This window comes from Hemicordylus capensis, chromosome 6, assembly GCF_027244095.1.
Source record: "Hemicordylus capensis ecotype Gifberg chromosome 6, rHemCap1.1.pri, whole genome shotgun sequence".
In the NCBI taxonomy this organism is placed as follows: domain Eukaryota; kingdom Metazoa; phylum Chordata; class Lepidosauria; order Squamata; family Cordylidae; genus Hemicordylus; species Hemicordylus capensis.
The window spans coordinates 146,960,879-146,986,963 of NC_069662.1; the positions used below are offsets into that span (position 1 = coordinate 146,960,879).

At 45.7% G+C, this 26,085-nt stretch overlaps 1 long non-coding RNA gene across 1 annotated transcript in view; it reads left to right on the plus strand.

Annotated features, from left to right (window-relative positions):
* The first annotated feature begins 10,601 nt into the window (after positions 1 to 10,601).
* LOC128329649 (uncharacterized) overlaps positions 10,602 to 26,085 on the plus strand; it is a 116,737-nt gene continuing 101,253 nt past the window's right edge. Inside the window, exon 1 of the long non-coding RNA XR_008309741.1 lies at positions 10,602 to 12,559. This is a non-coding gene — a long non-coding RNA (uncharacterized LOC128329649). The remainder of the gene's footprint in view (positions 12,560 to 26,085) is intronic.

The following is a 26,085-nucleotide window of genomic DNA, read 5'->3' on the forward strand; positions in this document are numbered from 1 at the left end:
GAATATAAAACAGGTACATTAATGCAAATATGCATTAGCAGAAACATTTCCACACACAACTAAACATATTCCCATCCCACATATTTCTCTCCCACTCCCCCCTCTATCTTTAAAGCAGAGGTCATGCTCTGCTACCAGGCACAGTGGTGGACCAGCACCATCCAGGACAGACTAAGGAGGATTTGGAGGTTCCCAGGGGGTGTGGAGCCCCTTTACTTCAGCCTGGAAGTCCAGGGGTAAGAGCACTTCTGCTCTTATGCATGTTGTCACGTGCATATGGGTGTGGCCCAATCACCGGAGGGCCCACACAAGCCCCCTGTAGCAAATTCCCAGCCAGCATTTGCTGGCTGGGTGCATTTATTTCCCTTCCTCTCCCTCCAGCGAGGGAGAGAAAGGGAAATAAATGCACCCAACCAGCTAATGCTGACTGGGAATGAACTCCAGAGGGCTTGTGTGGCCCTTCCATTGCTCGCGGCCAGGTTCTTTGAACCTGTCCGTTCAATGGTGGCTCCACTCCTGCGTTAAACCAGGTGTGGCATACAATGTTTACATTGGGAGCTGCAAGCATGGAAGGTCCTCTGGAATGCCTTCCCAGGATGCTTTGAGTTGCGAGCAGACTGGAAAGCTTAATGGCATTAGCAGCTGCCCTCTGGCCACAAAGGAGCAAGAGGCAGACCTAGCACAACTGAAGCTGATCCAGCTTCAGGATCATAGAGTGTGCTTTGCAGAGTGGCATGTCCATGGATGGCAGCCTCTGTAGCCACAGCGCTCTATTGTTTCCATGCACGAGAGGGCCTGCTGGGTCCCAGTGGCTAGGTAGAGGAGGAAAGTAGATTCACACAACCAGATAATCAAGGTAGGAGAGCTCTCCTCTCCTAACTCAGCTGAGAGCATGATTGGAAAGTAACCTGGACTGGAGGGATTTTTGCGAGTTCACATGATCCTGCAAACCACAGTAGCCAGTCCCCTCCCCTGAATTCGATGATTGTGTGTACCCAGCCAGTTTATATTTCATTCTCACATTGCAAATAAAGGTGATTCAATTGTCCAATTTATTGCTCAAATAATAGATTGAACTAACCTCAGCATGGATAAAAAAGATATTTTCTTTAATTTAAAAAAAAATTAAAAGTGTAATTTCACAATTTATTCTAAATGAGATAAATTACAGAAGATCTGGCTAGGAACTGCAATAGTGAAAATGAAAACAAAGTCAATCCCAATTCCAACCCCCTCTTTGACTGCATACTGAATATTATAATGAAATTAGTAACTCAAATGAGATAAAATGGATAATTGTAGCTACTGATGGAATACAGCAACTGATTTGAGTGATTCTTATTCTTTTTTTGACAAGTCAACACCATCCTTTTGGGTTCTTTTTGGTATAGTTTCAGTAAATTGCAAAATATGCTTTAAATAGGAGCCTCCCATGGAGAAATATTTGAGTCATTGTGCTAGAAATCTTATAAAATAAGTAGTAATATGCAGATGAAAAGCAGTAACCAAATAAAAGAGATTAAATTAAAAATGGCTTGCTTGATAGTGCAATTGAAAGACATTGCCCAATCAATGTTTATTTGTTACACATTTTTTATTGAGTGATTAAATTGTCTTTGGTTACAGACAAGGCTAACATAGCATTTTCAATGATTTAGGACTTGAGAACTATTTATTAGGAATGTGTTTCCATTTTGAGAAAGAGAGATTGGTGCTTTTATGTTGGGTAATGTTTTAGCTTTTTGAATTAGATTTTAACTGGACATTGTTTGCTTTTTAATCTATGATTATTATGATTATTGTTATCCACTTTTAGCCTTCAAAATAGGGCAGAGTTCAAATTCAATTAGCTAAATAAATGCAGTCTTTCCATTATCTTTTCTCCATGTCTGTGTTTTGAGGTATTTAGCTACTTGTTTGCTGTCCTTTGACAATAACCACAATCTTTGAGAAGCTTCTCATGTGCATGCTCTGTTGAAATGCACTGGAGCTGTGTAAAAGGATAAGTGTTTTAATCTTCATCATCAGCAAGGTGATTGACATCCTGATTAAGGAAGTGTGGGTGCTACATGAGGTGCTGCGGTTGGGTTCGACTAACACAGCACCAGTGAACATGTGTGGGAGCAATTTTGATTACCTCCCCTTCCCCCAGAAGCACTCTGTACCCTGCGAAGGTATGTCCCTGATGGCCACACAGTCCTCAGGGATATATTTTTCATGAACTCCTTGGCCTGTGCTGCTTCTCTTGTAAGGCAGGCATTAGTTTTGGGTCTCCTGATGTTGTTGGAATAAAACTCCCACCATCTCTAGTTATAGTCCAACAACATCTGGGAACCAAAGGTTAGAAACTCAGAGCATATGCAGGAGAAATTCAGGCTGGATCTCCTGTTGAGCAGATACTGCTATGTTTGTAGGGAAAAGCAGGAGAGATGCTGCATAGGAACATAGAAAGCTGCCTTACACTGAGTCAGAATATTGGTCCATGCAGTTCAGTATTGTTTACATTGACTGGCAGTGGCTCTCTGGGGTTTCAAGCAGTGCTATCTGGAGATGCCAGGGATTGAACCTGGAGCATTTTGCATGCAAGTAGATGCTGCACCACTGAGCTGCAGCCTCATTCCCCTAAGGGGAATATCTTACAGCAGACAGTGCTCACATGTAGTCACCCATCCAAATGCAAACCAAGGCAAACTCTGTTCAACTAAGAGGACAACTCATGCTTGCTACTGCATGACCAGTTCTTCATGTGGTAGTAGAGAGGATGGTAAATGTATGTTTTAACCCACCCATTGCTATGGAATTTGCCTTGTGTAATTTGCCTTGTGACACATTCAAGTCATGCCTCCGTGACAGCTGTAAGCCGATCCCAGACTTGTGAGCCCTCCTGTCAGTTGAAGTGACTTAGGAGACCGCAGTCTATTCTGTTCCCTGTGTGAGGTCATGTATGCACACCACATGTGGGAAGGAAGTTGACGGGGGAAAGAAAGATCAGTGAAGGATCAAACTCTCCTAATACGTATTTGGCATGGAATGTTTGGGGGCTGATATATGGGGAGCAAGATACTCCGGCTCTAATTTTGCTGCGTGTGAGTGGCATAGTATGGTAAATCATGTTGCATTGTTGCCTGAGGTTTGTCTACTGTGTCTGTCCCAATTAAATGCGTGCATTTTACTGGACAGTGGAAATTGATCACAACAAGATTTACATGCAAGCACATTTAAAGATGAGGCTACACTATACTTTGCTTGTCTGGCATCTAATTAGATCAGGGGTTCGCATATTTCAGTCCTCAGATGCTGTTAGGCCACAACAAAGGCCATTGTGGCTGGAGATGATGGGAGTTGTAGTCAAACAACATCCAGAGACCCTAAATTAGACAGAGATCAGGGGGCTGGAAATGTAGAGGTAGAGTCACCTAACCTGCATACATTGTAAGTCAGTGGCACACTGTAAATAGAACCCATGGCAACCCATTTCTCTTTCTACTGCTCCATTGCTAGAAGAGGAGAGTTTATAAGATAATGAGGCAAGTCTCACGATCGGCCGCCCAAATGACTGCTGGCTCTGTCACGGAGCCGGCGGGGACCGCAGGGATCAGTGGCCATGCGGCCCCCAAAAGTTACAGGATGGGGCATCCTGGAGATACCCCCAGGGTCAGGAGGTTTGTTTGAGCCTCCCGGCGGGGGTCTCCTTGTGTGTTGCTGCGACGCAGAGCTGCACTGCGGCAATACACGGTCAAAAAGACAGGGTCAGTGAAGCACTCACTCCGCTAACCTCAGCTAAGGGGAGGGGAAATTAGGAGGGTTTGCTGCCGCTAGCTGTGTGGCTCCCATGGCAGTAGACGATCAGCAAAAAGCGGGCTAGGATCCCTTAGCCTGCTTTTTGCTGATTGTGAGAATCTCCTCAATGTCTACACTAACTTAAGTACTTGAGTCTGTTCACATGAACAGCCAAAAGGCTGCCTGTGTGAAGTGCTGGGATCAACCCTGAGTGCCAGGATCAATCCCGATCCCAGTACTGCCTCAGCCCCAAGCCCGGGAATTTACCCCAGGCTTTAACCTGGGTTTAAAGGTGATAAGATTGATTAAAAGAAGCATCGTGACAAACCTGCGAATCAAGTCACTATCAACAGCAGTTAAGCTTCCCCTGTTCAGTTACCAAAAGCCAGTAAAAATAAACAGGCCTTATGTTTTCCCAAAAGCTCAACCAAGAGGAATGTTGGGACACTTTCCATTGTTACATGGAATTTTAAAAGATACTTGCAGTGCTGTGTTAAGAGTGATTCAAAATATGACAGAGTACAGATAACAGAGTGAACCAACTGTCATATTCTTATGTTGTCTGTATGTAGTTATCCAAAAGGAAGACAGATCCTTTAGCATAAACTGGTTAACTGTAGCAGAGATAACATTGGTGAAATAATGGAAATCATATACCATGCCAATGAGGAAGAAATGGTTGACTCAGATATGGTCAGTAGGTGAAATGGAGAAGTTAACTGTGACCATTCAATAGCATAAAAGGACAGTGGGCCTAGTAACTCTACGTGGGGCTGCCTTTGTGGAGCGCCTTCTCCTGCTTGATCCCCACTGCACATTAAGGTCATCTGAGGTGATCTGTCTCCAGTTACCACCACTGGTACATCTGGGGGCGACTCAGAAGCGGGCCTTCTCTGCAGCTGCTTCTGGGCTGTGGAATGACTCTCGGCAGAAATACGTAGCTTGAGTTCATTGCTGGCCGACAGGAGAGCCCTTAAAACCAATCTGTTTGGCCTGGCCTTCCTGGGTTTTAAAACTGTATTAAATGTCTTAGTTGTTAATGGTTTTAAACTGTTTTAAAATTGTTTTGTTTTTAAAGGACTGATTTACGGGTTTTATTTTTGCTGCTGTGGCCAGAGCCATGTGGATGGGGTGGTATATAAATATAACAAACAAAACAAAACAAAACAAAAATAAAAGAATAATCTAGCAAAATAATCAGACATTGGAACAAAACTATGAGGCTGTACTCATTCAATGATACATGCTCCAGAGATTTTTATACTAGGGGGTATATAAATTCATTCATTCATTCATTCATTCAATCAATCAATCAATCAATCAATAGTCTAAAATACTTTATGTAAGAGATGTGATATAGATTTACTAGAAAACCACATACATAAGAATTGACAGAAATAACTATTATTAATAGGACTACCAAAACGACTCGTTGAGCCCTTTCTCACGATTGGCGAGAAAGGGCTTGAAGGGGTGAGGGGAAGAAGCCTTGAAAAGCTTCCCTCCCCTGCAGACGATATCCTGGCCTTTGCTGCCGGCTGCCCCTGGCAGTGTGGAGGGTTGGGGACCAGGATGCGTCGCCCCAGCTCCTGGAACTCCCATAATTTTATTTTCATTTATTTATTTATTTACATATTTTTATATCACCCAAAACTGACGTCTCTGGACCGTGCAAGTGTGTGGTGCATTATGGGGATTCCCCCAGCAGCCATCTGTCAGTGTTGCAGCATCGCCTGGAAGCAGCTGATGCTGCCACATGATTAACAAAACAGGGTGAAGGGAGTGCTCACTCCCTTAACCTCGTTAAGCGGGTGGCTGCCTAGGCGGGTTTGCCACTGAGGTGCTCCCAGGATCGGGCGTGATCCTGGTGGTTCTTGGGCTTGGCTGCTCGTGAGAACAGCCTCCTAGAATGGAAATGTAGTCCCGTGGATAGGACTGTAGAGCAGAGCATGGGCTTTGGGCTGAAACAGTTTCAGCAGCATCCTATGTCGGGCAACTACAGCACATCCATCTGGCTATGCTGCTATGCTGCTTTCCAATGTCATTTTGACCATAGTTGTTTTTACTGCAATATACCAGATGTGTGGGGTTGCATGGTTAAGTGTTGGATGGTTCAGCCCTCCCTAGTCCCACTAGTACCCTCCCTCCCCAATACTATTCTTCAAGGGGGCACATGGCATGTTTGGTCACAGTGGTTTTTGCAGCTGCACCCAGTACAGTGCAACATCTGGGGTCAGTTTGTGTAGCTGGCACATTCCAGTGCCAAGCTAGGATTGCCAACCGAGACTGTTCCTGGATATTTTTCTCCCCCAATATTTTAACAATATCAAGCAGTCATGGGGTTGGCATATCCCCACATGAGAAGGATGATTGTCAGCCCTTCCTTAGAGCTCATGGCCTTTATAGTGCCCCAGAAGTGCAGGGAAGGGGGTTTGGTTCAGCCACCCAGCTCCTTGGTCCCTTAGCTCTGCTCCCACAGGAAGTAAGGCTATACCTTAGGGTATGTCCCCTCCCAATTGGCACTACCTTGCTCTGAAGTACATAGCTCTGTACATTCTCCATACCCCTTTGGACCTTTCCTCCTGTTCCTCCCCTCACTGGCCTAATAGCCAGCTCCTTTCTGGCCGACCCAGCCTTCCATGCATGCACAGTTTGTGGAGTTGTGCAGCCTCTCTCTGTTGGCATTGCCCTGATGTCAGTCCTTGCTGTCTGTTCCCTTCCTCCTGCACTGCTGTTGGGCTGCTGCTTCTGGCACCAGCAGTCTCTTCCAGAGCTGCATCAGTCAGTCGAGTAAGTGCCTTGCCGCTCCTGGCCAGCTCTGCCTGCTAATACAAGCCATTAAAATCTCCAGGATTGGTTTATACCAGGGTTTCTTAACCTCCCAGAATCCCCAGACATGGCCTTTGTGGCTGAGGATTCTGGGAGTTGTAGTCCAACAACATCTGGGGGCCCAAGGTTAAAAAAACCTCTGGTTTATACTGTATAGTTACCTCACTGGGGATTGCTGTTGATCCCTGAAGACTCCAGTACAGGGCTGCACATCTTCCGCCCTCCTGTAGATGTTGGACTACAGTAATCTGGACTATGGTAATCTCCAGTTTTCAGCCACTGTGGTTGAGGATGATGGGAGTTGTAGTCCAAAACCAGCTGGAGGGCCAAAGGTGTGCAGCCCTCCTCTGTTCCAATACTGGAGGGTTGGCAACCCTACCACAGCCGTTATTTGGCTTATAGGGTAGAGCAGGGATTCTCAATGTTGGGTCCCCAGATGTTATTGGACTTCAACTCCCATAATCCCCAGACCCAGTGGCCTTTGGTTGAGGATTATGGGAGTTGAAGTCCAATAACATCTGGGGACCCAACATTGAGAATGCCTGGGGTAGAGGATGCATGTATAGGGTAGGAGAACTCTTACAAAGGTTATCTCACTATTTTAGATGTTACCCTTCCTGTGACTTTTGCCTGACCCACTAAGTTATCTGCTGGACATCCTTTCGTTGGTAGCCAGCAGCAGGAAGCAGGTCCCTGTAAGAGCAGGTCTTCCTGTAGTAATGCCTTTGATTACCTGACATGGGTTTGCCGAATGTTTGTTCGCTTCTGACAAAACACAAAAAGGTGATAGCCATAGAAATAGTCAAAATACAGTGATATTTTGAAATAGTCAAAATACTGACTATTTTGAAATAGTCAAAATACAATGATAGACAAGGGTGACCTGGGGGCTGAGGAGGGAAAAGAGCTGGAAAGGAAAACGAACTATCAAACAAAACTAAAATTAGCAGCAAGGATAGAAAAGTATTTCTGAGACTTCCTATGTTTACATTCAAGTAAGGAGCTCAGGTCTAGATGGTCCACCCGGGCTCTAGCTTAGCATTAAGATCTGTAGGTAAGTAAGCTTCAGGAAAGTGTAGAAATATTATACAAACAGCTGGTGACAAAATGCACCTCTGAAATCTTAATAATTCAAGGTATAGGGACCGTTCATGGGCATAGGGGCTGGCAGCCGTAGGCTCAGTGGGTTAAGTCTGCCCCTGTGGCAGACCTTTTACTACACCCGACCCCAGCCAAAAATGTGGGGAAGTCTTGCCTCTCTTGATAATGCTGGTTTGCAGATGATGTCAACCAGACATTACAAGTTGCTGAGAACAGTGTTTTTCTTGCAGCATTAATGCAGGGGCTGGGGGCATTTGGGAAGAATGACCTAGGCAGGGGGTGAGTGCAGGGGATGGAGCTGAGAAGGGACAGTCAGCGGTCAGGAGTGGCCGGTGGGGGCGGGGAGAGAATGCTGAACTATTCAGCTGCAAATCCTGCTCTGGGCTATCTAATTTTCCCCTGGCCAGCCCCTAGAACAGGGGTCTCAAATGGCAGCCCCCCTGCAGAAATTGGCTTACAACTCCCATCATCTTTGGCTACTGGCCATTATAACTGGGGATGATGGGAGTTGTAGTCCAACAACAGCTGGAGTGTCACAGTTCGAGACCCCCACTCTGAAACTAGAAGTGACTTCTGCTGGGGAAAGCTAATCTAGGGGGTGGGGAGCATTTGTAGGGGAGAATCAGCTGGTGTGATGTATGTGAACATTGATCACCCTTCTTTCCTTTCACTGATCCTCTCTTGAAAGAGACCCACACATTTTCAAGATCATATCTATTCTCCTCTAGTAGATGTTTTGAATTCTGTATGTAAAGGCTAACCTGAAAGTAGCGAAGCCTGTCTGAGTGCAAGAAACTCATCTTTATTCCTGAAATTCAGTTTTCATATCTGATTCTCTCATTTGACCTTGCTTGTGGGGGAAAAAAAATAATGCATTGCTTGGCCCAGGAGAGAGGTTGCTTTTTAAGAAGCTTAAGAAATAATGGCCAGAACGGGCTATTGGATGAACACAATGAGAATGAAGATAAAGAGCTGAAAGTCTGATCTTTTCCTTTGCCCTCATAAAGAAGCCCCGAACACCACTGCAGTGTTTGAACTCATAAATAAAATACAAAAGAAACGTGATCTTTGGTCTTCAGCAGCACAAGGTAAAATGTCACTGCATTAGATATTTTTACATGATTGGTTATTGCAAATGTTTAACCAGTTTTTAAAAAAGAAATAAAGGCTTGACTCTTGTACAGAAGAGGAAATTACACACAGACGCAAAATTCTCTGGGTTTCCTTTAGACTGAGCTTCATCAGCTGTGTCTCAAGTGACTGGTTTATATTACATTTTCAAAAGAAGTGTAAAAAAAGCAAAATGTATTTATTGCTAACAAAATGCCCACCAAATGGCAGGAATGTGTCTGGAATAACTGTGCTGCTTGCCAGTGTATGCCCACATTTATTCTTGGACTGTTTACTTCTCACCTGTAAAGTATGGCAGTCTTTCCTTCTGAAGATGTTGGACTACAGTTCCCATCATCCCTGACTATTGGTAGGGGTGTGCATGGAACCGGCTGGCCCGGTTTGGTTCGGGCCCGTTCAGTCCAGCCCTACATCGATCCCCCCCAGTCCGGTCCCGGACCTTTAGCCCCTTCGGGGGGCTTGCTGAGGCCATGGGGGTGTGTGTGTCCATGTGGGTTCCTTCTCCCCCCGCTGGCTGTCCTTATCACCGCCGCGGCTGGGTAATTAACCATTTTTGGCCCTTTCGGGTCTCCATATGAGCTCATACGGAGGCCCGAAAGGGCCGAAAATGGTCAATTACCTGGCCATGGCAGGCCGTGGCGGTGATAAGGATGGCCAGCAGGGGGAGAGGGAACTCGCGCGGACACCTCCTCGTGGCCTCAGCAAGCCCCCTGAAGGGGCTAAAGGTATTTTAAATATACTTTAATTAAATAATAATAAAGAAAATTTGCAGACTGACCGGACCGGACCCAGCGGTCTGGTTCTGGTCCGACGGAACCGGGGTAGTGGTGGTTCGGTTCGACCCCAAACTCCTGGACCGGGCTGCCGGACTGGTCCGCACATCCCCAACTATTGGTCACTGTGGCTGGGGATGATGGGAGTCATATAACTGCAGCTGGTGGGCTTGAGTTGTGCAGCCCTCACTTGGAGCAATGACTAGTGATGTCACAAAAACATTGATGCTTTTCTATAGTAGGGGAAAGCCGTGTTATTCCAGAATGCAGATCTTAGAGGAAGGGACATGATTTGGGGAACTTATTTCCCAACTGAAAGTTCTGCAGGTTCTCCAAACATACTCGATTAGCTTATCTTCCCTCTTGATTGCTATATGGTAACTATACCACACACACTAGTAAAATGGCTCAGAAGGAAAGTATGTCAAGACAGGCTTGCTGATATGTGGAGCATTGTTATAGAACAGGAATAAGCAACCTTGGCCCTCCAGCTGTTGTTGGACTACAACTCCCATCATCCATGATGAGAGTTGTTCAACAACAGCTGGAGGGCCAAGGTTGCCTACTCATTACAGAAGATGACAGTCAGTATGGTCTGGTGGTTGGAAAGTTGGACTGGGATCTGAGAAACTTGTATTAAAGCCCAATCTCTGCCATGTATTCCTTATCTGTCCTTGGGTAAGTCACCCTCTCTTGCCTCGTTTCCCACCTGTGAAATGGAAATAATAGTGACCTACCCCACAGATTTGTTGTGAGGGTGAGCACAATGAAGATGGTACAGCACTATATAAATACTGCTAGGCGTTCTATGTGAGGCTGCCTTTGATGAATGTCCATAAACTTTAGTTAGTACAAAATGTTGCAGCTTGGCTGTTGGCTAGAACTGCCTATTGGGAACATATTATTAGAGTGCTAAGTGATCTGTTTGTTTCTGGGCCCAATTAAACCTGTTTGTTTCTGTGCCCAATTAAGGGTGCTGATTGTCTGTTAGAAGCGAGAATTCTAAAGCATTGCTCTTGGCACCGCAGTAACCTCTTCTGGCCACTAGAGGCATGATGAGATGCTAATAGGTCTGTCTTGGTCAGTTAAAACTGTTCAGTTGGTGTTGAATGCTAGTGCTTGTTTGGGTATGTTGTTCTATGTCTCTCCCAGTATGTGTTTAGTTTCTTAATAAATTTTTGTTCTTTATTTATTTTGAACTCAACATACTGTATCCAGATCATCTCTTGGGCTGAACTTCTTTATCACCAGAACACACACTACTATGTGAGGATTTTAATGTTTCTCCTTACACCCCTCAACATAATCACCTGTAAAGCCCTAAATGATTTAGAACCTGGGCGGTAAGGATGGTCGTCTTCCACATGCTCCTTTCCAAACACTCTGATTATCATCTGACACCCTACTCTGGGTGTTTTTGCCATCAGAAATGTGGTGAGCATTGACAAGGAGCAGGGCCTTTTCAGTGGTGGTGCCAACATGCTGGAACATCCACCCCTCAGAACCTCATGGTCTTTACTCCTCGATCGTTTGTGTATGTTTAGTTAAAATGTGGCTATTTCTTTGGGTGACTTCACATGATCTGCCAAAAGTAAGGAAGGTGGGAATCTCTGGTTCCTGGTGACTGCACGCTCCTGGCGGGCATGTCATGCTAACCCTGCCCAAGTCCAGTGCCCAAGTCATCTACCCGACATTCTACCGTCGTTCTCTACCCAACTTCAAATCTTGGTTCAAAGAGGACAGATGAAAAAATTGCAATAGAATGGGCGGGCAAGATTGCAGATGAAAGTTGATGATGCTTTGGACTGCCATGGGTGGGAAAAACAGGGTGTGCACTGGGGGCATAACAAGGTTGGAATGAGCCCTGGGACAAAAAGGGAAGATGGGCCTCTGATGCCCCTCACCTCCCTGCCATTTTCTTCATAGAGGCAAGGGTTGTGGGAGAACTAAAAGCAAGCTGCCACTCAGCTGGTGGGCCCTCCTCCCTCAGAGGTCCAGGGACATTTGTTACCCCTTGTTCAATTGTAGCTACATTCTTGGTATGCATAAATATGCCAAAATATAGCATTTAAAAAGTTTCATATCTGATTTTAATTACTAGCTTATTTATATTGCTTGTTCACCCTGACAAAAAACCCATGGAGCTGGGCCACCATAATCACTCATTTCATAGGGAGAATTGAGAATGAAAGATTGAATTGTCTCAAGGGCAACCAGTGAATCCTTGACTGAACTGGGATGTGAGCTCAAATTCAGGTTGTGCAGTCAAACTGTTGGAGCAAACTGCTGCCAACGCTCTGAATAAACACAATCTCTGCATCAAAGAAACTGCAATTTAAGGATTTAATCAGGCAAAACATTATATCTGAATAGAATACATGAACAGTAAACATCTGTTAGGCATGCCCTTTAATTTAGCAGATCTATTTGGGGCTGCAGGTGGATGGAAATGTCAGATTTTTGAACACCCGCTGTATATAACACCAGCCACACTGCATGTAGTAAACTAGCCCATAGAGAAGGAAAGCGCACCAGAGCTTTTTGTATGGTATGCTAGTTTACTACATGCAAAAAAAAAAGAAAGAAAGAAAGAAAGAAAGAAAGAAAGAAAGAAAGAAAGAAAGAAAGAAGGAAAGCATACAAAAATATGACACTAAGCCTGCAGCCTGTCACAGTACATCCCAATAACTACCCCTTAATTTTCCATATTGTTCTGCTTAATCTGTAGAACGGCTGTCACCGGCCAGTCATCAAGTGTAATCGATGCACATGGATGTGTGTGAACCAGCCCTCAGAGGAATCCACGCAGGCTTTACAAGAATCCTCCAAAAGCTTGCAGGTGTCAGAGATGCTGAATCACTGAGCCTGAAACATGGAAAAGCCACAGTCTAGCAGCAGCTCAAATGACAGAAACCCTGCAGATCTTGGAAGACACAAACAAGTTGGTATGTGAGAGTCTGAGGACCCTGCTAAGTTGGCAAAGAGGCACCTTTTAACATGGTGATTCTCTTTATTTAGCAGGGGGAAAGTAAGTGGCCCTATCTTCCCCCAGCACAGTACCCCTCCAGTGACTGTTGCTGGTGTCTATCTTATTATTATTTTTTAGACTGTGAGCCCTTTGGGGACAGGGATCCATCTTATTTATTTATTATTTCTCTGTGTAAACCACCATGAGCCATTTTTGAATGGGCGGTATAGAAATCAATCAAACAAACAAACAAACTGACAAACTAACAAATCAATATTGAGGCTGTTCTCACAAGCAGCCAAGAGCGGGCTAGGGCAGCTAAGCTTGGGCTTGGTTGGCCATGGCAAACTTGGCTAAGAAGCCAGGTGGGGATGTGCCCGAAACCGCTCCTCTGCGTTCCGGAGGTGGTGGGCGGCAGGGAGGTTTGCCACCCCGAGGGGCTTTGATACAACGGAGTGCTGGCGGGGGAAATGCGGCGGGAGGGGTAAGTGCACCCTCCCCCGCCCTTAAGGGAGCACCCCCGCTGCCTCTGAAATCCGAAATGGCCCCAGTGGCCAAAACGTTCTGGAGGCTTCTATAATGGCCTCCGGAATGTTTCGGGCACATCTTTAAAGCCAGGCTCTTAAGCAAGGTTAAAGGAGCAAGCTCTCCCTCAATGCCATTTAATTGACTGTGTATCTGTGCTGGCTGCTTTCAGCTGGCACTGAAACACTGACGGGCACCCACTCATCACTGGGAGGATCCCACAATGCACTGTATGCAATGCATTGTGGGATTTCCAGGAGCCGGGACACGTTGTCCTGGCCTCTGGAGCTGTGTGCTGCAGACACGCAATGCTTCCTGTCTGAGTGCATGGTTTACGCTCCCCAAAGAAGAAAGTGCTTGTCTTGGGGGAAAGTAGGTGAGTATAACAAGCCTTCCCCTGCCTTGCCCACCCACTGCCCTGCCTGCCCAGCCGTGTGAATGACCTCATTGTATACAAGTGCTTTTACCAGAACCCTGACAATCCAAAATGGGTTGGGACTGTCAGAAGCACATTGGGAGCAGACATGGGAGCAGAGAAAAGTGGTTATGGAGGAGATGCTTAAGAGGGATGTTGCGTAAAAAAATGTTGTTCATTTCTTACCAGAAAATGATTAGAAGTTACTGTGTGTATGTGTGTGTAAGAGAGTGCGAGAGCATGCTAGTCTTGTGGTAGCAAGCATGACTTGTCCCCTTAGCTAAGCAGGGTCTGCCCTGGTTGCATATGAATGAGAGACTAGAAGTGTGAGCACTGTACGATATTCTCCTCAGGGGATGGAACTGCTCTGGGAAGAGCAGAAGGTTTCAAGGTCCCTCCCTGGCTTCCTCAAGATAGTGTTTAGAGGGATATTCCTGCCTGCAACCTTGGAGAAGCCTCTGCCAGTCTGCGAAGACAATACTGAGCTAGATAGACCAATGGTCTGGCTCAGTATATGGCAGCTTCCTATGTTCCTATGATAGAGAGAGAAATTTGCTTATACACAGCTGAAATCAAGGACAAGTTCCAATTTGGCCATGCCCCCACCCCGCAACATACAGCAGCCATGCTGGCAGGGCTGTGACATCACAAATGCCCATCTTTTTTTGAGTGAGCATGGAAAGTCAAGTTCCCTGTAATAAACTGACCCAAAACAACTGTGATTTTGAAAAATCCTAAAAGTACAAGCGGTGTATATAGTACCATCATGCAAGAGCACAATTAAAAACAAAAACACTAGAGTTCTGGATGTCAGATGACTCCAGTAAGTGTCACTCAAACAACCACCACAATTTCCACTGTAAGATAAAATAAGTAAAATAAAGGCTTTATTTTACTTCCAAGCATGCAAAGTTAACACATTCTCAGAGGCTCAGCTTGCAAGTTTGGCAGTTCAAATACAGATCAAAGTGCAGGAGATGAATTCTTGAAGGATGTGAATGTGGAAAAGATGATTGCTAGGTGGAAAGACTTTGGGCTTCTTCAAACTATAAAAGCTTCTGTTGCTTTTATCTAACTACAAAGAGCCACCTTAGAGAGTTTGCATCTCATGGTGGCTGCTCTGGGAATCTGAACTAGCTGGGAGGAAAGCTCCTTTTTCCTGATTGGTTGGCGAAAAACTCCTCCTGTTTACACAGTCAGGTGCTTCTGACTTTTAGTCAGGCGAAAAATCTTTAAAGTAGACACTAATGTGGTAGGACCTAACCTGATAACAACATAGCATTACTGTCTTGCATGCATTCTATACACTCGTGATGCTCCTGTTACAACACAACCAGAAAAATGTGTGTGTCTTTGTGCGTGTGTGTGTGCCCCTATGGAAAAGAAGCGATGGAAAGCATAGGTAGATACTGTGAGAAACATTTATTATCCCCCAGTATTGTTATTTCTTTTGCACATTTTTATTTGATTTCTCTCCCCTCCGTCCGCTTTTTTTTAAAGGAGCAGCATTTCAGAGAAGTGGGGGGGGGGGCAGGCAGGATGGCAAACAGAAGCTGGTTACAGAAACTGCGACTGCTTCTCTTGGACAGTGGCCTACATTTTGCTTCATTTTACCTCAGAACTGCTAGGCCTCAGTGCTCCTACTTGGCTTTAGCGCCCTCCACACCTGTATCTCATAATGAAGAGGAGCTGCTCAGTTCCTTGTAAGGGCCAGACGCGCCTCCGTATCTCATTCCCGGAATTGCCAGCAACTCCTTGGGTCTCGACTGTAAGTACTGCGTAAAGAGCGCCTGCCAAGTATGACAGAACAAGACTGACAACAGATAATGCAAACCCCGATGATTACGCATTACTGTTATTGATCAGCTGTTGAAAGGCAGGGGCTGCGTCTTGGTTTGGGAAATCAGCGCAGCAGCCGCTTTTATCTCCAAAGACGCCATAAGGTCGGTCACTCCTAACAGCCGTCTGGTGGCTTGTATAAAAAGAAATTGACAGGGCAGTAGGCGATAGGCTCATGAATACAACTGAGATGTCAGAGTTGCAATCCCAGGGTACTTATCACTTATGGGCACACCATCAGGGAATTCTAGGAATGTTCTGCCACACTTCCTTGCCAGCTATCTTGTGTCATTTGCTGGTGACTCTGAGTGGACACCGATGGACTCTTTTACCATGCATGTTATTGTCCCTTTCTAGGGTGTCTAAGTGACTTTTAATGAGTCCAGAGCAGGGCAACCAAGCTAGTGAGGGGCCTGGAAACCCAGCCTTGCGAGCGTCAGCTAAAGGAGCTGGGAATGTTTAAGCTGGAGAAGAAAAGACTGGGGGGGATAAGGTAGCTGTCTTCAAATATATGAAGGGCTGTCATGTAGAACAAGGAACAGACTCGTCTCTTCAGACTCTGATTCTGTGCTTCTTTCCCAACACACATAAGCCCTGTTCAGACAATGAGCCTTGACACATGATGACGCTAACCCAGCTCAGTGGCGGTTAGACAGTGGGCAAGCTGCCAAACCCAGGCTTGCCAAAACAGGTAAACCCTGAAAATAAACCTGGGTCTTGACCCAAGTTAGGGCACAGCAGGGGCCCTGGTACCTGCATTTGGTGGTTCTGTGTCCAATTCCCATGCTGTTTTAAAGTTTTGGTGGGTGACTGCCATGTTTTCCAGAGAGGGCTTTGGCTGTCAGGGCTGCGAGCAGGGAATGTGCCACTCTGCACAGCCCTCTCTGTGATCCCGTGTGGGAAATGGCTTGAATGGGGCTTGCCCCACCCACTTCCCTTCATGACCAGTCAGAGCACAACTGTGACATGATGAGGTTTCCCCCTTCTCCTGGCAGTGGGATGCCATTACATTGTAGGATGGTTTTCCTGATCCTTGCGTGGACCTCCATGCTCTGCACTCACCACTGCAATGATTATGTGCAAGCAGGGTTTGTGGAGTCTAGCAGCAGCTCTGGTTGTCTGTCCCACTATTGCCCTAACCTGGGTTAGGCTTCTCACAAGCCCCAAATGATCATGTGTTGAGGCTGTATGAGTGCACAGGTGCATGTTTCTGTGTGGATGACTGTACATGAATGTATTTAAAAAGAGAACCTGGGTACAGGCTCTTTCAAATGCAGGATACAGATAGGATGTAGTGCTGTACCTGTGTTCAACATAACATGTGAATATGTGTATCTGTGTACAGATCTGTACCTGTGTACACTCTATACTCTTTGTACAAGCGTTCAGCATAATGTCTGAATAGGATTATAATTTAAACTGGTTTATAACCAATCCCAAGACGTATGGTTAAATTTTTCTTACCTGGCAGGATGATACAGAGAACTCCTAAGGATGCTTAAACTAACTGGAGGTGGTTTTCTAATCCCAGAGTATCCATTTGGTAAACCAGTTGTCTCTGAACCCACAAGTATGAACATTTAGCACTTTTTACCACACTTCTGTGCTGCTCCTTGCCACCTGACATAATGAGCACATCACGGCAAGTTACCGTTTTGTACATGGTCATCTGCTTATGCCTTTTGTTTGTTTATGAAACTGTAAAATCCACTCATGAGGAAGAAGAATCATGATATTGTTTACATAATCGCTTATCCTTGGATGAAAGAGATGCAAACAAAAAGCCTTTGGTCTTGCCATGGCCTACTGAGATTCTTTGAACTTCTTTCAATTTCTGATTCACCCCTTGACTGCGAATCAGAAGCTGGAATAAGTCCAGGAATTGCAATCCCAGGATAGGCGATAGTAGATATGTGCCCTGCTCAGTGTTGCTTGCTGACTGATTGACTGCTTGCTTGCTTATGCTTGTTTCTTGAATTCTTCTGCCTTGCAGTGAACTACTGAAAGTGCTTTGAATGCTGTTGAATGATAATGGACTGATTTACACAGTTTTTCAAATCTAGGTTTAATGTTGCTTACATTAGTGTGACTGTACGAACCCTCACCAAGGCAAAAGTCTGCTTCTTTCCAGGCCATAAACCACTTTGGCATGGGTTCACACAATCATGCTAAAGTTAGTTAACTCACATTAAACCTAGATTTGAACAATTGTGTGAACCAGGCCTATGATGCTGTTGCAAGTATTGTGTGAGTAATGTTGTGAGTATTGTGCACAATGCAAACAAGACAAGGTATAGTACACTGTTACTAGGATTGCACTTTTTAAGAAACAGAAACTTTATGACAAAGGTTGACTGACTCTTTGAAGACTTGTCAAGCGTGAATACATCTTGGCATGTAGGAGTAGGATACGTGTGAAAATCACAAGACTTAATAACAAAAGAACATATGCACAACAGTTTGTTTTCTCCTCAGAGCTTAAACATAACCCCATCTGCTTTATGAGATGTGAAAGAATTAGGCTGTCATTTACAGGTGTCTTTGCTTGAATTTTTGTCACTGGCACATGTTGGTTTAGTCAGTAACTGCATCAGGTGATGTCAGTGTTGAACTGCATTTCTGTCTTTTTTTCTGTTAATAGACTGAAAATCTAGGCTATTCATTTTGAGTAGCTGTTTGAGGATGACATGTTACTAAGGCGTAGGCTGGGATTTATTTATTTATTTATTTATTTGCTTGTCAGTAGTGTTGCCACATTCTGAAGTCGATGATAATATTTATATACAGTGGTGCACGTAGGTGATTTTGGTGCCCAGACCTGAAGGGCTTCGGAGCCCCCCTCCCCCCACCGTGAGACCCCACCATGACTAGGTCTGAGGGACTTGTGGGAGCCCTAATGCCTCTGAAGGGCTGCTGCATGCGGGCAGAAGTCACGGGGAGGGAGAAAGAAGGCAAAAAAGGGGGTGACCTACTTTATTCTTCAGCCCCATTGCCAAAGCCACGGCCACTGACTCCCGTGAAGCAATGGCGGAAGGAAGCTACCTCCTCTCCTGCCATGACAAGAAATACAAAAAAAAGGGTCTGTTGGTCGCTCACTATCCATCTGCAGCTGCTACTGTCCTCCCATCTGAACTACTGTCTTCCTGTCTACTGTCCTACTGTCTTCATCTTCAGCGTGCCTTCCTCCTCCTCCACCACCACCACCATGCTGCCTCAGGTGCTCCTCTTGCTTCCTCATGGAACCCAGACTCTTCTGAGTCCCTCCCAGTGTGGCTCCTGCAACTTGCTTCTTGGTTTGCAACTCTTGCCGCCAGCGAAGCTCTGCGCAGCAACACGCTACTGCCACCATCTCAGCAACTGCTGCCTCAAACCGCCTCACGCTCTAGTCGCATGGCCCCTCCCCCCTAGCTGCGAGCCTCATGCTCTGCTGTGGTGTGAGGAAAGGGAGGGGCAAGGACACGAGAGGAGCCGCATACTCTCTAACTTCCTCGAGGTCTGGGGTAGGGATTCTTGCGAGACTCTGTGTCTAGCAAGATGGGCGGGGCGGGGCAGGTGCGGGGCGGTGGCAGTTCATTATTTTAGTAATCCTTACAACAACCTTGTAATGTGGGGTGGCCTGTGTTCAGCAGTTGGAACTATATTTGAGCTAAATGTAAATGCTGTTTATTGAGCCATTATGGGGAGATGAGCTAGTCTGGTGGTAGCAAGGATGAATTGTCCCCTTTGCTCAGCACGGTCCACCCTGGCTTACATTTGAATGGGAAATTACATGCGAGCCCTGTAAGATATTCTTCTTAGGGGACAGGGTCGCTCTGTAAAGAGCACCTGCATGTGTGCATGCAGAAGTTTCAAAGTTCCCTCCCTGGCATCTTCAGATAGGGCTGAAAGAGACTGCTGCCTGTAACCCTGGAGATGCTGCTGCCGGTCTGTATAGACAATACTGAGCTAGATCGACCAATGGTCTGACTTAGAAACATAGGTAGCTGCCTTATACTATTAATCTCTCCCTCTCATCTGATTTGCTGCAGAGTTTTTGCTGGCTTAATGGATTGTCATTTTATGAAGTTTTAAAAATTATAATATTGTATCTTGTATGATTTCCTATTGTTAGTTCATTGGGATCCTTTGTCGAGGGGCTGAGTCTGAGAAATAAATAAAAATATTATCCTAATATTGCAGATGTAGGGCTGAGGTATGGTGGTCACCTAAGTGCTGGCGGGGGAAAGTTTTGAAATGGGTCGCTCCAGCACTTTATCTCCTGTGCTACCCATGTCCTGGCTCATCAGCAAGTTGGAGGAGTTAAGCCTTATGGATCAAGAGTGCCATTTGGGGTGCAATGCTGGGCTGAGCAGCTGACCCCAGGCTGACTGTGGTCACCTGACCCCTTTGTGCTATAAAACTCTAGGCCAGGGCTTCATGGGTCTCCAGCAGATGTTGTCCTGCAACTCCCACCATCTCTATTGGCCACTGTGGCTGGGAATGATGGGAGTTGTAGTATAAAAACAGCCGGTGGGTTGAAATTGTGCAGCCCTGCTCTAGGCTAACCTGGCAGTCTGAGCAACACATCATTGTGTGACCCACAATGTTTGCCTCTAGCCATCTGCTTGGCTGTAACCCAGGACCTGAGCCTGGCCCATCCTTGCCTCCTCCTCCTGCTTTTGGCCCTCCATTTCTCACCCACCCATGACTGAACTGGACCTCCCCATTCAAACTGGTCTTGACCCGAATCAAGGTATGACATTGCAGAGCTCAGGTGAGATTTGAACTGTGAATTTCAGGATGCTCCAAGTCTGGAGACTCTGGGCATAGTCCAACACAGAGTTAGGTGTGCTTAAACACACATAAATAAATGTGCTCTAAGCAGCTCCAGGATTCAAGGCCTCCCTCCAGCCTGGACCTTGCTGAAGTTTGTGATGTGGCTTACCGTGGATGGGATAGGACCGAGGAGGTGGCAATGGAGTGACTCTCCTGGCTAAGAGAGTCACTCTGCCACTACCACATACAGGCTATGGGGATTGCCAGTCTTGGGGATTGCCAGTGGGGCCTTCTGAGGGCTTTAGGCCCTTGGCAGCTATCCAGTGATTCTGCTGACCCTGATGCCAGCCCTAACTTTTAGCAAGCCTAGCACTATGTTGGCTCATGACTGCCTTCTGTAGTTTTATGAGTTCCAGGGCAATGTGAATATATGTGCCAACATCATTTCCTGCCTCAGTGCTCAATCATCTTTCTCTCTTGCTCCTGTTGGGTGACTTTAGAGCCCTGTTGGCACAGCTGGCATTCTTGGGCAGCTCCAAAGGCCTAGGGCTGCCCTTGGATGAATAGCACCCCGGATCAGGAATGCCTTCTGTGTACACCCCATGATTAGTTTAACAGTGTAGCCAAGTTGTATGGTTTGTGTAGGATTTATTGGGCTCTACTACTGATCTCAGACTCTGCCAGCAATCTCTATGAAAAGGGTTCAGACCTACCTGTCAGTCGTTCACTGCCATGCTGCCAGTGCTCTCCCCAGTTCTAGGATCCAGCTGAGCTCTCAACAAACAGCAAACCACCAAGCTCAGCTCGGCGCCCTCTTCAGATAGGTGCCCTGGGCAACTGCCTGGCTCACCTAACCAAAAGGCCAGCCCTACCCAGGGCCATCAGATAGGTCACATAACACAAGAACAGCCCTACTGGATCAGGCCCAAGGCCCATCCAGTCTAGCATCCTGTTTCACACAGTGGCCCACCAGATGCCCCTGGTGATGGCATGCCCTCTCTTGTTGTTTCTGCCCTGCAACAGGTATTTAGATGCATCCAAGGCCCACTGCTGGTCCCCAAGACCACTCTGTGCCTGCATGCCCGTAACCTTTATTTGTTTGTGATGGAGTGACTTTCTCAGCCAGGAGAATTTTTTGGATATCACCTCTTCTTTCCTGTCTCATCCTTCAAGGCAGGGCTTCACAACTTTGGCCCTCCAGCTGGTTTTGGACTACATCTCACACAGTCCTTGGTCACAGTGGCCAATAGTAGGGGACTATGAGAATTGCAGGCAAACATCTGCAGGACGCCCGGAGTTATGGAGCCCTGCTCATAAACCAACCACAAACCTGAGGTGGGGCCCCAGAGATGGTGGTTTGTTGAGGGCCCCCTGAAGCCAGCTCTGCCTGCTTGCTACAGCCAGTGGGAGAAAGGAAAAGGGTGAAAGGAACATTTAGGCACAGTTCAGAAGCCTCCATTGCACTGTACTTTCAAAACTATGGGCAGAGGCTCAGAGCTGATGTCTGGAGCCCCTGGTTACAGTCATCCTTCATGTGCAACCTACGATCATGTTATGCAGACTGACTCTTAACATGATAAATGACAATAAACTGTTCCTACAGGAGTTTCCTGATGACCTTCTCAGTGTAAATCATTCAGCAGTTTTGACCTGCAGCTGATGCATATCAAGGCCACAGCGATGCAATCATTACTGTGCACTGCCTTCCTTGATATGTGTCAGCACTAATTCAGAATGAATGCTTAGATGAGATTGCTAATTCTCATGCATAAAAGCAAGCAAGAAGTTCTAGAGACAGCCATTCACCGCAGAGGACATTTGAGGACCTCTATCAGGAGTGCTGCAGTTGATCTTTCATTTCTGCAATGATATAGAGGCAAAAGGCCATCTCTGAAGCTATTTTCACAAACACGGCTTATATCAGCTCTAGCATTTCCCATGTTTGTAATTTGCACGCAAACCTACATTGGCTAAGTATACATTCAGTCTGAAAATGGCCCTTTCCTACTTTCTATCCCTCATTAATATTATTCGCATCCCTGGAGCATCAGTTAACTTTCTTAGCAAAATTTGTGAACATCTACATTATCCGACTGCCGAACTAGAGTGCTCTATAGATTAATCTCAACACTGTAAATCACACCAGAAAGTGATCTGTAAGTCCCACTGGCCAGTGCCCACCCCCCCAATAACTAAGCAATCACATACTTTGTAAGCTAAGTTTCCAAATTGTTTAGTTGTAGGTCCATGCAGAACACTTTGCCCTGTTCTAACACACTGGAGGTTACAAAGTCAAATACAATTCTATCATTCAAAGAAGATAACACCACAGTATTGATCACACAGAAACTCTGCGCACTCAAAATCTCACATGGGCATGCTTACTAGATAGCAGGAGTCCTCAAGCTTGGGTTCCCAGATGTTGTTGGACTACAGCTCATAGGAACATAGGAAGCTGCCTTATACCAAGTCTGACCATCGGTCCATCTAGCTCAGTATTGTCCACACTGCCTGGCAGCAATTCACTGTGGTTTCTGACAGGAGTCTTTCCCAGCCCTGCCTGAAGATGCCAAGAATTGAACCTGGGGCTTTCTGCATGCAAAGCAGATGCTCTACTACTGAGCTATGGCCCCATGCCTCAATCATAGGCTCCCATCATCTCGAGCCACAACAGCAGGGGCTTTCAGACTTGATGTTGTTCAACTACCGCTCCTGTCATCCCCAGCCACAGTGGCCAGAGGCTGATGAAATGATGGAAGTTGTAGTCTAAGTTTTAGAACTCCTGCTAGATAACATTACTACCATTTTGGGGAGGTCAGGGCTGTTTGCCTTTGAGCAACTGCATGTTGGACAGATCTTCAACAGGTGCAACTTACATTTCCATCACTTGTTCAATTTTCTGTGTCTCCCGTAGCTGTTAAAAACCACAGGAGCTTGGCCAGAACAAAGGTGCAAACCTTATTAGTAAAAGTTTGTGTTGCCAGTTTCTTCCCTCCCTTGTACATTGGCTTAGTTTGGACCCATTTAGCATCTCGCTGTTCCTTCTAATGTCTGGTGACATGTTTCATTATGTAATGCATTGACAGCTGGCACTTTGGCTTGGTAGCGGAATGAGATTTGAGCCCTCACAAAGCAGGGTGGTAATGTATGCGCCGCCTGTGCCAAAGTGGAGACTATCTATTGTAAAATGGCTTTGATACCTTATAAGCGGAGTGAGCTGCCAAAATTCCCATCACAATGAAATATCATTTCAAAGCCGTGGGGTCCCCCCCCCTTCCCCATAGCCCTGTAAGTACAAGGAGCGCTTAATAAGGAACTGCAGATCATTATGTATGCAGGTGCAAAATGACAATGACAAGGATTTTAAATCAATCTCTCCCATTATGCATTCACCTGCCAGCAGGGAATGGTTCACCCCTTTTATTTCAAACTGCCAAATGTCATGGGGGGTCAGACCTGTTAGTGCAGCATTTGGGGGGCATTGCCTAATCAACCTTTCACATAAATTATGACCTTTTTTGTTTCCCTGCTGACTGAGGCACTTTAGCTGTCACATGTTCTTTGTAAAGGGTCTGTTCTTCCATCTAGCGTGTGTGTGTGTGTGTTTCTCTTATTAACATCAAAGGCAGCCTGCTAGCACGGAGCTAATGTAAGACAGAGATCCAGAGTGCCCTAGGACAATTCTTTTCCAGTTCTGTGCTGAGAACCCGGAGGTTCTTTGGCAGAGTGTCAAGGATTCCTCAGTAGGAGGACAGTAACGAAGGACAAACATGCCCCAAAATACAACTTGCTCACCCACTCTTGATATTCCCTTGCAGTGGGCAGCCACAGGTAAGCATTGGGTATGTTCTTGGGTGAATTTATGCAAGGCACCCATGAGACTGAATGGTGCTGGACAGTGCCTTGCATTCCTGTGCAGTCCAGAGAGTGTCCTAAAGTAAAGTGTGCTGTCAAGTTGGTTTCGTCTCCTGGTGCCCACAGAGCCCTGTGGTTTTCTTTTGGTAGAATACAGGAGGGGTTTGCCATTGCTTCCTCCAGTGCAGTAGAAGATGATGCCTTTCAGCATCTTCCTATATCGCTGCTGCCCGATATAGTACCAGCGGGGATTCGAACTGGCAACCTTCTGCTTGTTAGCCAAGCATTTCCCCGCTGCACCATTAGGTGCCTTAGAGAGTGTCCTAGAATCCTATTATTCTGGGAGGATGAAGAAGAAAAATATATACAGTAGTGTACCTTGCTTTGTCTTCAGAAAACAAACTCAAAGCAGCTAGCAATAATTAAAACAATTATTAAGAAACATAAAAACAAGAATAAAGAACTTCAGTAGAAAGAAACCGTGGCTGACATGCTGACTAAATTTACCAGAGGAAGTCTGTTGAAATGCAGTAGTCCTTTAGAGTAACTCCTGAGTAGTAATACTGAGTAAAAGTCTGGATGTGAGCCAGTATCAGAAAATGAGCACATAGGAACACAGGTAGCTGTCTTATACTGAGTCCGACTCTTGGTCCATCTTGCTTAGTATTGTCTGCACTGACTGGCAGCAGCTCTCCAAGGTTTCAGGCAGGAGTCTTTCCCAACCCTACCTGGAGATGCTGCCAGAGATTGAGCCTGGGACCTTTGAAACAGCACTGCAAACTCCATTTGCCAGGTTCCAGCAGCATAGCAGCATCAGTCTAGCCCGGGGGTAGCCAACTCAAGGCACTCCTGCTGTTCTTGGATGACAACTCCCATCCTAGATTGTGGCCAAAGATGTTGGGAGTTATAGTCCACCAACAGCTGGAGAGGCTCAGGTTTACCTCCTGTGTTCCCTGTAACAAGGATTCCCAGATGTTGTTGTTGACTACTACAACTCCCATAATCCCCAGCCAAAGGCCACTGAAGCTGGGGGATGCTGTGAGTTGTAGTCAAACACATCGGAGAATCCTTTTTACAGGTAACACTTTTGGCCACCCCTGTGCCAGGCCCTTGTGCCTAGAACAGCCGCCATTCCAGGGCAGGCATAGTAAGCAAAATAAGATACCTGGTTTTCCTCTCTCTCTCTCTCTCTCTCTCTCTCTCTCTATATATATATATATATATATCAGCAGCCTATATAAAGCCTTACTATAACTACTATAGTATAGTAATTATAGTATTGTATACTATACTGTAATATAGTATAGTTAGTATAGTAGTTACTATAACTACTATAACTACTTTACTACATAAAGCCTTACTAAGCCTTACTTACAGCCTGTATATAAAGCCTCTCTCTCTCTCTCTCTCTCTCTCTATATATATATATATGCCTTAATATATAAAAGCCTTACTTCTCAGGACCAGCAAGCTGCACTGCAAGGCTCACCAAACTGGATACATAGAGCACTTGTGCCCTTCTCAAATATTGTGAGACTTTGGAACATGTTAAGGCCTCTTATTTGGAACATTTTCTTGTGTTTCAGGCAAGAACTGAAAGGAAGACATCTGCATACAGCTAAACAAATGAGTTACCAGGGTGCCCGCCAAAGAACTATCTGTATGCAGCCATAGAAGAAGAGCTGAAATTCATTTCCATTTGGGAGGAATTTGAATTTTCCATATGCTTTTTAAAGAGGGAGTCAAGTAAGGGCAATTTAATAATACCTAAAGGAACTGGGCACAATTTGCTGAAATTTGTCAGTCACCTCATTTGTCTAGGGAAATCAAGGCTTGTTAATAGATGAGGAAAACATATAGCAAAAGTTTCTCAGAGAAGTTTCACACAACTTCTCTCTCTCTCTCTCTCTCTCTCTCTCTCTCTCTCTCTCTCACACACACCCACACCCACACCCACACACACACACACACACACACACACACACCCACACACCATTAATATTTGAACACAGATGTGAGCTAGCATGATTCTGTTGCTCAGATGTGAGAAATACAAAATAATAATGCAAGAATTTCGTGTATGATAGCAACTCATTAACTCATTAAGAAACTCA